The sequence below is a fragment of the Notolepis coatsorum genome, assembly GCF_963971535.1.
Source record: "Notolepis coatsorum genome assembly, chromosome: 13".
NCBI lineage: Eukaryota > Metazoa > Chordata > Actinopteri > Aulopiformes > Paralepididae > Notolepis > Notolepis coatsorum.
This window is the reverse complement of record NC_140177.1, coordinates 109,923,204-109,935,962: the sequence shown is the minus strand read 5'-3', so window position 1 is coordinate 109,935,962 and position 12,759 is coordinate 109,923,204.

The following is a 12,759-nucleotide window of genomic DNA, read 5'->3' as shown; positions in this document are numbered from 1 at the left end:
AAACTATAGTATACACACAGCATGAAATATTCAATCAAGACAAAGATGACAGTTCTAGGGTAAATAAAATGTAATTCCATACAAGGGTCAGACTGATCTCTACGTGTGAGAGGATAATGCTAAGTTGTCAGGGGACATGCATATCTAACCCCCATTTAATGTCACAGTACCCTGAAATAGCACAGGGTGTGGGGAAAAGGCCTTTTCCCCTCACCTTGTGCTATTTAAGATTGCATAACATGGTGTTATATTTTATATTTACGACCTGACCATCTCCCCCATACCAACATCCTGCAGTTCATTAACTTCCTTCCTCTTTTTACCCCCGCTGTTTTTTTGTATTATTCACATTAATTATTACACTTAAAGATACGATAGCTTAGACTTGTGCTGAAAATATCTATCTGTGAGGGTGTGTGTGTCTTTGAGGATCTGGGTGTGTGTGAGGTGTGAACAGGGGGCCTGTTATAGGTGTCAAAACACTGCATGGGGGTGTGAAAGTTTAGGGGACGAACAACCTCTGTATATTTGCTGGTAATACTCTGCATTTTACTCTAAACAAAACTAATAAAGTCTGTATTTCAGCTAACTCTTTAAGTTTCAATAGTTTGGATTTAATAAATAATTCGTTGGTATGTTCTCTTGAATCTACATTGTGAACTATTCTTACGGCTCTCTTCTGTAATATAAATAAGGGCTTTATGTTTCTTTCATACGTGTTAACCCACACAGTAACTCAAATATGGTAGGATGAGTGAACAATATAATATTCGCATAGAATTATAATCAAGCACATTCTTTGCCTTGTTCAAAACAAAAACACTCTTGGATACCTTATTTATTATGTACATTATATGTGGCTTCCATGTCATTTTCTCATCGAACATAACACCCAACATTTCTTAACTCAGATACTCTTTCAATATTAACTCCGTCAATACATAATGCCCCAGTGTCCTTCTTTCGATTAGTAAATATCATAAATTTCGTTTTTCTTTCTCCAAATTTAGGGATAGCATAATGTTATTAAACCATATCTTAAGTTTACACATTTCATTTACAATGTCATCTGCAAATTTTTTAAGGTATTTTCCTGAACTGAAGAAATTTGTATCGACAGCAAATAAAACAAATTGCAATATGTTTGACACTACACATATATCATTAATATATAAAATAAAAAGTTTGGGCCCCAGGACCGAACCTTGAGGGACAACACATTCAATATTCATACATTCAGATGTGTAACCAGAGAGTTGTACATATTGTTGTCTATTTTCAAGATAGCTACTTAACCAGTTCATCGCCACCCCTCTCACACCGTATGTTTGTAATTTAGAAATTAAAATGTGATGATCTATCGCAGGGGTAGGCAACCCTAGGCACGCGTGCCTGCATAGGCACGCGGGGGCATTTGCATAGGCACAGGGGGCAGCATAAAAAAAAATAAAAAAACTATCTATACTAGAGTTCATGTCTGCTTTCCCAAGACTCCCTCAATCGTATTACGGAACCCTTCTAGAATAACATCTAGATCCTCTATCTGAATGTAATACATCATACTACTAATAATGTTTCCCCCTCGAAGAGATGATTGTTATGATTTCTGGACTGCAATGTTTTTTAAGCCATCATGATCTATAATATTTGTAATAAATTTTTTTATAATATACACAACTGCGTTTCTTCCTGCCTCAAGATGTACTAATGGTGTTGAATGATTCGAAGTTCATCCTAGTAATAATATACATATTATCCAGTGCACGTATCTTCAGATCTGAGCAAACACTCAAACCTCCTGAGCAGACATCAGCAACATACGTCACCTGCCGATTAACCGGTTAGTTGATAAGCGGCGGTTTGTAAAAAATCTGAGAATCTTAATTTCCCTCATTGGCTAACATATAAATATATACATGTTGTTGATACACAGAGAAATAATACAAAAAGGCATATTATATTCCTTAATCAAATATTTATTTGACCATTGATTGACGATACAGAGCAAAGTCCTTACACAGGAAAATTCGCAGAGTCAAATTTACTCAAATTGAGTAAAATTTTACTCCCAAAAAGACAGTATTGGCTCCGACTCCAAATAGAGTGAAAATGACTCTTGTCACAGAGTTAAATCTTCAGAGTTATTTCTACTCCATTTAGTGTTAACATTTAACTCTACAAAATACCAATTTACTCCATTTAGCATAAAGTAAAAACAACTCTAACATCATTTCACTCAACACAGAGTTGTATTTACTCCGTAGAGTTGTGATCCCATCAGTAATTGCCTCAATATAGAGTTATAATTCCCTCAATATGGAGTGTTTTTTTAATCTATAGAGTTATTTTTCACTCAATATAGAGATATTTTAAGTTATATTTCACTCAATATAGAGTGGTATTTTAATCAATATAGAGTTATATTTTCACTCAATAGAGTTATATTTCACTCAATATAGAGATATTTTAAGTTATATTTCACTCAATATAGAGATACTTAAAGTTATATTTCACTCAATATAGAGTGGTATTTTAATCAATATAGAGTTGTAATTCCCTCAATATGGAGTTGTAGTTCACTCAATATAGAATAGATTTCACTCGATATAGAATATCATATTTCACTCAATATAGAGTGGTATTTTAATCAATATAGAGTTGTAATTCCCTCAATATGGAGTTGTAGTTCACTCAATATAGAATAGATTTCACTCAATATAGAATATCATATTTCACTCAATATAGAATTAAATAATAATTTACTCTGGAATAATACATTTAAAATAAACGGGGGCAAAGCAGAAATCAGTATTTAACAATGCACTTTTATTTGCAACATGCAGGCATATCCTTTGGGATGCAAACAGTTTTACAACAGCGTGTGAGAATCATGACTTCAAAGGGCAATCGATAGAAAAAAAAATTAATAAAATAAGATTCATCAATAAGCTTGTGCAATCTTTGTTTTCAGTTGCCAAGAAATTTGAAATTCCTAGTACCTTGGACTTAAAGGTCTATGATGACTTAAAACACTGAAGTCGACAAGGAGGCGTTTCAGTTGGGATGCAAACAGTTTTACAACAGCGTGTGAGAATCATGACTTCAAGGGGCGATCGATAGAAAGAAAAAAAGGTCATTAATAAAATAAGATTCATCAATAAGCTTGTGCAATCTTTGTTTTCAGTTGCCAAGAAATTTGAAATTCCTAGTACCTTGGACTTAAAGGTCTATGATGACTTAAAACACTGAAGTCGACAAGGAGGCGTTTCAGTTAAAGAAACCAGACATGGGTGTGTTGGAGATTTGTTCACCCCAAGTTGCTTATTAACATGGAGCCTAGCCTCATCCAAAATGTCACACAGGTACTGTATATGTTTGTACTTTGAAATGATCTTTGTTTCTATACGCCCAATGTAATGTAACATAGTAAAAAAAAAAAAAAAAAACACGTCTGAGGAAGAACTTGCTTGGTGTGGATCCTTCCTAATCTTTTTACATTACACTTGTCACAAACATTCCTCTCTTGCTAATCACACTTGGTATATGTCTACGTGATTGTTAGATTCAGTGAGCCCCTCTGCAAACAACTCCATTATATACAAAAATCACCATGACTTCAAGGCTTCATGGGGAGAGTAATCGATAGAAAAAAGGTCATAAATAAAAGACAATTACATTTTGGCCTCTGTAAAGTGACAGCAGCATCTGCACCCTTTTAAAAAGGGATAGCTCACCCAAAAAAAGAAATCTACCAATTACACACCCCATGAATCCTTGAATTCATGGAGATTTGTTTGTTTGTCGCATTCCTGAGCCAATAATTCAAGCCAGTCATCAAATTATTGGCTCAGGAATGCAACAAAAAGAAATCACCATGACTTCAATTAAGGCTTCATGGGGAGAGTAATCGATCAATTACATTTTGGCCTCTGTAAAGTGACAGCAGCATCTGTACACCCTTTTAAAAAGGGATAGCTCACCCAAAAAAAGAAATCTACCAATTACACACCCCATGAATCCTTGAATTCATGGAGATTTGTTTGTTTGTCGCATTCCTGAGCCAATAATTCAAGCCAGTCATCAAATTATTGGCTCAGGAATGCAACAAAAAGAAATCACCATGACTTCAATTAAGGCTTCATGGGGAGAGTAATCGATCAATTACATTTTGGCCTCTGTAAAGTGACAGCAGCATCTGTACACCCTTTTAAAAAGGGATAGCTCACCCAAAAAAAGAAATCTACCAATTACACACCCCATGAATCACTGAATTCATGGAGATTTGTTTGTTTGTCGCATTCCTGAGCCAATAATTCAAGCCAGTCATCAAATTATTGGCTCAGGAATAAAACAAAAAGAAATCACCATGACTTCAATTAAGGCTTCATGGGGAGAGTAATCGATCAATTACATTTTGGCCTCTGTAAAGTGACAGCAGCATCTGTACACCCTTTTAAAAAGGGATAGCTCACCCAAAAAAAGAAATCTACCAATTACACACCCCATGAATCCTTGAATTCATGGAGATTTGTTTGTTTGTCGCATTCCTGAGCCAATAATTCAAGCCAGTCATCAAATTATTGGCTCAGGAATGCAACAAAAAGAAATCACCATGACTTCAATTAAGGCTTCATGGGGAGAGTAATCGATCAATTACATTTTGGCCTCTGTAAAGTGACAGCAGCATCTGTACACCCTTTTAAAAAGGGATAGCTCACCCAAAAAAAGAAATCTACCAATTACACACCCCATGAATCCTTGAATTCATGGAGATTTGTTTGTTTGTCGCATTCCTGAGCCAATAATTCAAGCCAGTCATCAAATTATTGGCTCAGGAATGCAACAAAAAGAAATCACCATGACTTCAATTAAGGCTTCATGGGGAGAGTAATCGATCAATTACATTTTGGCCTCATCTGTTCACCCCAAAGAAATAAAAGAAAACTAATAGTGTTCATCCCCAGTGCAATAGTTCAAGAGCTTAGTGATTTTCTCTTTTCCTTTTTTAAATCACAGGAAACAGTATGGAACAATAAATGAGCTTGAATCGTCATCACTGTATGACATCTGTATATCGAATGCTTTGTAAAACAAAAGCTCTTTGACATCAACTACATGAGGTCCATCTGTAGTACACATAACTTTAAATGCATAAAAATGGTCATCCAGAGACACGGTTTGTAGTGCAAATGTAAACAACAGTAACCTCTCATCTTTAAGAACAACACGGTGGATTTTGTGAAAAACTGGAACCTCACTAAGAACTTTAAGACAAACAACTAAACCTGGACGATACATATTTCCATGGTGTTTGGCCCATCTAACATTTAACACCTTGGTGTCACTTGGTACCTGAAGAGTCTCCGCTATCTCACAGCCTCTGTCCATCACATTTAATGCTACCATTTTACTTGGACCAAGCACCAGTCTGTTGGGATCAAATGTCTGCCAATTGTATGCTACTTGACTTTGGTGTTTCTTTGCCAACGTTTTAGTTATATTTTTGAAGCTTTTTAGTTGTTTTTTAAAGAAATTATGCTTCGCTTCATAGCGCATGCACCAGACATGCAAAAGTGGTCCAATTTTACGAATACATGTAGGATAGTGCACCATAAAATGATGCTTTGGTAGTAGCCTCCTGTTGGGAAACAAATGCTTGAATAACCCGTGGTGCTCTGCAATCAAGTGTTTTAAATAAATAGTAATGCCAGTTGATAACCTGGGAGAAAATACAATATCTGCTATTTGAAGCAACAGCAGAAGCAAATACCAGTGTTGATCATTTGGACAAACCAAGTCTCCAAAGATAAGTGGTAGATTGCGAAGTAAACACCAAGATTGGATTGCATTTAACCCCAAGTCATTTGAGGTCTCTACTAACTTCAATGCAGGTGGCTTGTTGTTTTGTTCCAGGTAACCATAGTTAAAGCTCTTAATTCTCAAGTCTATTTCCTTTGATGTTGTGTAGTTTTTAATCAAGTGTAGTATTAGCAGTTTCATTTCATATTGTGCCACGCCCTCCAAGATATCATGCATAATATCGACAGAGAAATTGTCACATGTATTGAAGTACTGCAAGGAATTTAGAATGCAAGAACGTTTAACTCCCATCACATAGGGAAGACCAATAGTAGTCTCCATTGTGTGGCAGTGTTCTGCATGAAGTGCTCGAGTTCGCATAACTATCTTGGGTGAATCTTCTTTGAATTCCGTCTGAAAGTCCTCTTTCTCAGCAAGACAAAAGCGGCAACAATATCTGGCACTGAATGATTCTACGAAACCAAACAAACCGTGAATACCAAGGTTGTCACCTGTAACTTGGACAATAGTTCCATACACTGGCTGATCATACAATGGGACCTTAATTCCATCCTTCTCCAGTATTTTAATATCTTCCACAAGTGGAGCAAGTATTTTAGAAAAGCCATGTGTTTTAATGTCTTGGGCATGGAATAAAGCGACCAAATGAATATTAAGCAGAATTGAGTTGTACTTTGGAGAAAAATTACGCAAGGTGAAATAGATTGCTCCTAATTTATGTATTCCCTTTTTACTCCCCAACGGATTCGCGCATTCAAAATCATCATAGAAAAGCTGCACCTGAATTGCATGCTTCTGTTTTGAAAATAGAGGATGACTCTTGAAAAACTCTCCATCACACAAGTCATTAAGAAGATCTTCTCTTAAACTGGAATCACTCTGCATCATCTCTTCTATATTAGGGTGTTTGTAAATAAAGTCTAATGTTTTCAAAATTGGGATATAAACACATTTATCAGTAACAACAGCCTGATCATAAGTTCCAGTAGTCCGATTGCGCAGGGTATCAAATCTTGTACCAAGGACATATTCAACTGGGTCTACCCTTCCCCACTTCTCTGTAAAATATTGCCTTCTCTTAGTTTCAGAATTTAAGATACAAAAGGGATTTTCAATTTCTTCAAAACACTGATCAATTTTACACTCAACCTCACTTTTGATAGGTTCCTGTAAAGATAGACACTGCTTCACATATTGTTTTGCTTGATTATGGATATCATCAACAATCACTTCCATTGAAGTTACCAAAGAGTTGATTATTGTTTCACCTACACCTGCCACTTTAAGTTCAGCTACTGTTGCAGCACAGCTGTCTACAAGACTATTATTAAGAAGGACTGGAAGGACTGGGTCAGAAGGGGCACTGCCTGATGGAAAGTCATCAACATAACTTTCAGCTAAATGTTCAGCTGTAGAGCGGCCTTCACCAGGATCATCACATGGTTGATGACGTGCTTTAAGATGCTTTCGAAACCCAGAAAAAGTGCAAAAGACATGTAAACAACCAGGCTGACCACATTTAAGACGAAGTGTCCTTCCTGAACAAAGTCCGTGGATCATCCTTAAGTGCCTCATCAGTGAATTGGCATTTGCCTGAGAGTTTTTGCAAATGAAACACAACATCTTATCAAAAAACACTGGAGCATCAGAGGCCTCAAGATAAAATATCTTCTCAGTATCAAAAGTCTGTGCAGCATCAGAGGCCTCAAGATAAAATATCTTCTCAGTATCAAAAGTCTGTGCAGCATCAGAGGCCTCAAGATAAAATATCTTCTCAGTATCAAAAGTCTGTGCAGCATCAGAGGCCCGAGATAAAATATCCTCTCAGTATAAAAAAGAAATCAGTGCAGCATCCGAGCCCTCATCTCTTTAACCCTGGGGTTGACATTAGTGGTAGCAGCATCGATCTTGTAAATGGCGGTTTGCAAGAAGTTGTACATATTGGCCAGATCCCGGTTGTATGAGGTACCAAAGACAAAATGAGCTTTGAAAAGCTCATCAAAAGAGGCAAGAGAGTCTGGTGACTTACACAGGATTGCATGTTTGTCAATCACAATGAAGTACTTGTGAATCACACTCCTCTGGGTCCCCACAGCAAGCAGATAGGGTTGAAGGCTCTCCGTGATGCTGTCCAAATGCCCCTGGATACTGGTCCCAGTCTGTGACAAGAGAACTTCATTAGTCTTGCTATTAAAATTAGTCACGGTTTGCAAACCGTGGTCTTTGCATGATTTCAATCATGCAGGTCAATATCAGGGATGCACGATAATTATCAGGCCGATATCAGCAATTATGACGTCATCCCGATAAAAGTATTGATAGCTCTGATAATAAAAAAAATATATATATTTTTTTTACTTTTTTCTTTTCATGTCAACATTCACACGCACTATATATGCTTATTTAGGATTTGACTTGATTCAACAACAAAGCAGTCGGGGCAAAGGCAAGCCAAAAACGGTCAAAAATGTGGTTATTTGAAGTTTGGATTTTTTTCTTCTCACAACTGAGGTAGGTAGATTACATTTTTAGAGACTAAAGTACCGAAAAAGGTACCGTTGGGTACCGGTATCGATTCACAGGTACCGGTACCGTATCGGTTCAAATGTGAACAGCATCCCTACTGACAAAGCACAATACCTGTTGGTTTTTAGTTGTTCAGGGAAACACATTGTTAATGACATTGACGGATTGTGAATTTTGTGATCGACTCAAATTATATTTATTTGGGAAAATAAATAGTCACTTTATTTGAAGAGTCAAAACTGTTCTCTTGGCTTTGTTTTGTTCATATAGTAACGCTCATGTCATGATAAATCTGGTTAGGTCAAAACTACAGGAATATACATAAAAAAATTAATAATTATAGTACAATAAATATATATATCGGTTATCGGTATCGACCTTGAGGAGCAGAAAGTTATTGGTATTGATATCGGGGTCAACAAATCAATATCGTGCACCCCTAGACAGAACAGTGATCCTTCTTATACTTTAATTCAACTGTAACTAGGGATGCTCGATATTGGCTTTTTTACCGATATACCGATATTGTCCAACTCTTAATTTCCAATACCGATATCAACCGATACCGATATATGCAGGGTTTCCCCCCCCAAAAAACGGAATAATTTCAGGTAATTAACATTACATATGTCTTGTTGTGGAATTAACATAACATTATGCATACTTTTGACAATAAATAAAATCAGAATTTGTTCTTACTTGCCTGGGTAAATAAAGGTTGGTTATAGAAATGTAAAAAGAATAATTAATTTTTTTTTTACCGATATTTTCCTATATCACATTTGAATGCCAATATCGGCCGATAATATAGGCAACTGTAATCTTACCTTTATGAACTTCACAAGGGAGTCAATGGCTTCTCTGGCTGAGAGCTTTCCCGGTCTCTTGTTGCGTCCCTGAGGTGATGGTGGCAGGAGGTGGACAAGGAGCAAGAGGGAGGACATTTCACTGTCCCATGCTAAAAATACAAAAAATTTAATAAAAAAAATCTGAAATACATTTGACTAAAAGCTGTGTTTCCATTTGTTTAAAAAACAATTCACCCTTCCATTATTATATTCCTTTAATTCAAGCATACCATTGTTCAGTTCTATTGTGTCTGTTGTGGATTCAGCATTCTGAAGCAGGTCTTGAAGGTTGCCGGTCTGGGTGAGGCCACGGCTTTGTTCAAGGACTTTCTGCCTGCAGAAAGTAGGCCACTTCTCCAGGAACTTTGCAGAGATGTCATCACCAAACATCAGACTGAAATCCTGCTCAATCTGCAGACAAGATGGAATAAAACATGGTTGAATTTTTTTTGTCATACATTGTTAAATAGTAGGGCTGACCCCTATTAATCGATTAGTCGACTAATCGGTCGAAAGGGGCCGTAGTCGACTGGCCAACCTCTTAGTCGAATATAATATTATAAAAAAAAAATATATATATATATATATTATAATTTTTTTCAAAAGAAAAGAGGCATAGAAGCGTGGCTAACGTATATACGCATATGTATGTAGGTTTTTTTTTTTAGATAACAGGTATTATGGGTATATCTTATATAAAACAACTAACCAAAAGGTGATCCCATTGGATGTGCCCTGACAATTAATGCTTGTATATCTTATCGTGTGTTGTCATGTTTGTTTATATGTTTGTTTTAAAAAAGAATAAAAAAATAAAATACAAAAAAAAAGAAGCGTGGCTAACGCTAATGGCAGGCATACCAGAGGCTAACTGCCTACGAAAACAGGCACAGAGGCACTGAAAGAGGATTTCATCAGTGGACCAATTGTATGCTTTTGCAGAGGACAAGAAGCCTTCAGTTGACTCCTTCAGACATTAAGCACCCCCCACAGCCCAAATGGAATGATAAAAAAAAAAAAAAAAAATATATACTTTTTTTTTTTTTTTAACAATCCTAGTCGACCATCCAAATCCTTAGTCAGGGACAGCCCTATTAAATAGGTTCACCCTATGACCAGGGATGTGATCTAAATTGTTTAAAAAGGTCATTTTTTATTTCAGTTAGACTTTAATGCAAGCCACATACCATTCCTGTGATGTCTAGGAATCGTGGAAAGGTGGTGAATATTTCAGAGGACTTGATTGGGTCATGCATCATTTCTTGGCGATGGGTGAAGGTCTGTTTCATCTTCTCCTTGATGATTGCTTCATCAGTTGTATGCTTCATCAGTGCACTGGCCTCACGAAACTGGGTGTCTGTGGTTAGCTGGTTTTCCTCAGAGAAGGGGGCTCTGTCGCCAGAACTTGGACCACCTGTAACAGTGTAGAAACCACACATACTGCTGCAATACTTTCCAGTGATATGCATTTACTATAATGATCCATCTTCACAGTTGCTAGATAAACAGTGGACTGGGACAATCAAAATTACATACCGATCAGTGGCTGAACATTACGGCTCTTCTTTTGTCCCTCTGATGCTATCTTTTGAAGTGATTTCACCCTCCATGCCAGAAACCCACTCCCATCTACTGGATTGTAATACTGCTCCTAAAACACAAGAAGTAAAGAGAAAAAAAAAGTGTTATTTGGTTTAAATGGGCATGTGTAAATGTGTTTATTTCTCTCCTTAAAACTTAACACATGCCCTTCTCTGAAGAATTGCTAAAATCAAGGTCAACAGGTAGGACATCTGTGGTTCTGAAATTGTTGAGGTTAGGAGAAATGGTCAGCATACAGAAATGTTAACAAATATTTAGTTGAAATCGTACTCCGCACAGCCCTTTTAAGCAATTCCAGAGAAGTGAGGAGTAATGGGGTTGGTGTTTTATGTACCATGCATGTGATTGGATAATGTTATGCATAATGTTGTGTTAATTCCACGACAAGAGATATGTAGCCTAATGTTAATTACCTGAAATTATTCCTTTTGGGGGGGGGGGGGGGGGGGGGGGGGGGGGAGAAACCCTGCATATATCGGTATCGGTTGATATCGGTATTGGAAATTAAAGAGTTGGACAATATCGGTATATCGGATATCGGTAAAAAAAAAGCCAATATCGAACATCCCTAGAAATTATATAACAAGAATGACCTATAAACATAATAATTGTTAGACTAGAAGTCTTTATTTGTCATGCAGTTTTAACACACACGCAAGATGGGCGACCCACAGGAACACACATGCACTGAGTCGCCGATGAAATGTCTCTCTGCACTTTTCCCTGATGTACTTACATATCCCAAATTGCCCTGGGGATCGGCCAGGTATGGGAATAAGGCAGTGATGCCCTTTGCGTAGTCTTCTTTAACACGCCTTGAAGGACTCGTCCTACAGTGCACACATACACAAGTATGAGATCCAAACAAAAGTATTGCTGTGCCAATGCCTTCTGCACAATCTATGTAAAGCGCTTTGGATAACCATTTATCATTTACCAATTCTGCAAAAAGGAAGATTCAGATTCAGATTCAGAATTTTTATTTGCCACATGGAAGCAATACAATCATACAGTTTTCATACAAAATCATAAATAGAGTTCTACCATGGGCAAAAGGAGCAGGAAGAAGAATAAATCTTATGGTTACCTGCCCCCTAGTCTTAAACTAAACAAGTATCAGTATCAGTTTCATTTTTCATTACAAACCATACAACCTATACAATACAAAACAACCACAAAACAACACTACAACCACCACAAAACAATAGACAACAGCAACAACAGACACCACCCATGGTCTGAAAAGTGGGATGGAAGAAGCCAATCCTGTGAACTTCCATTCCCCACACCCCGGCCATCACCCTCTCTACATACAACATGTAACACAGCTCCGCTTCCCACATCCCCCGACATCTCAACAAGACACACCTGAGTCTGACCAGTCAATGCATATTTTATATACATACTCCTTTTAATGCCAAACATCATGTTCACCCTCCTCCTTATACCTTTCCAATATTCCTTTTTTTAACTTTTTTTTAAACTGGTATATGTTTTTACTCAGTTTAACGTCCTCGTCCAATCCATTCCATCATTTTACTCCACAAACAGATATACACATAGATTTTAGAGTGGTTCTTACACCCGGTTGCTGTAGTTTCTGTTTCCCTCTAAGATTATAATTCCTGGTTCCTACCCTCTCAGTGAACCGATATTGGATGGGAGTTGGAAGAGAGTTATGTGAAGCTTTGAACATGATTTCGGCAGTTTTAATTTTGATCAAGTCCCATAATTTAAAAGCTGATGCTTGTAAAAACAATGGTGTAGAGTGTTGGTTGTACTTAGCACTGTACACAATCCTTATGGCCTTTTTTTGCAGAATATAAAGAGGTGATATATTGGAACGATAAGTATTTCCCCATACTTCCAGACAATAATTTAAATATGGGACTACAAGTGCATGATAGAGGATGAGAAGTGACCTTTGTTTGACAAAATTCTTGGCTCGATACATAATCCCCAC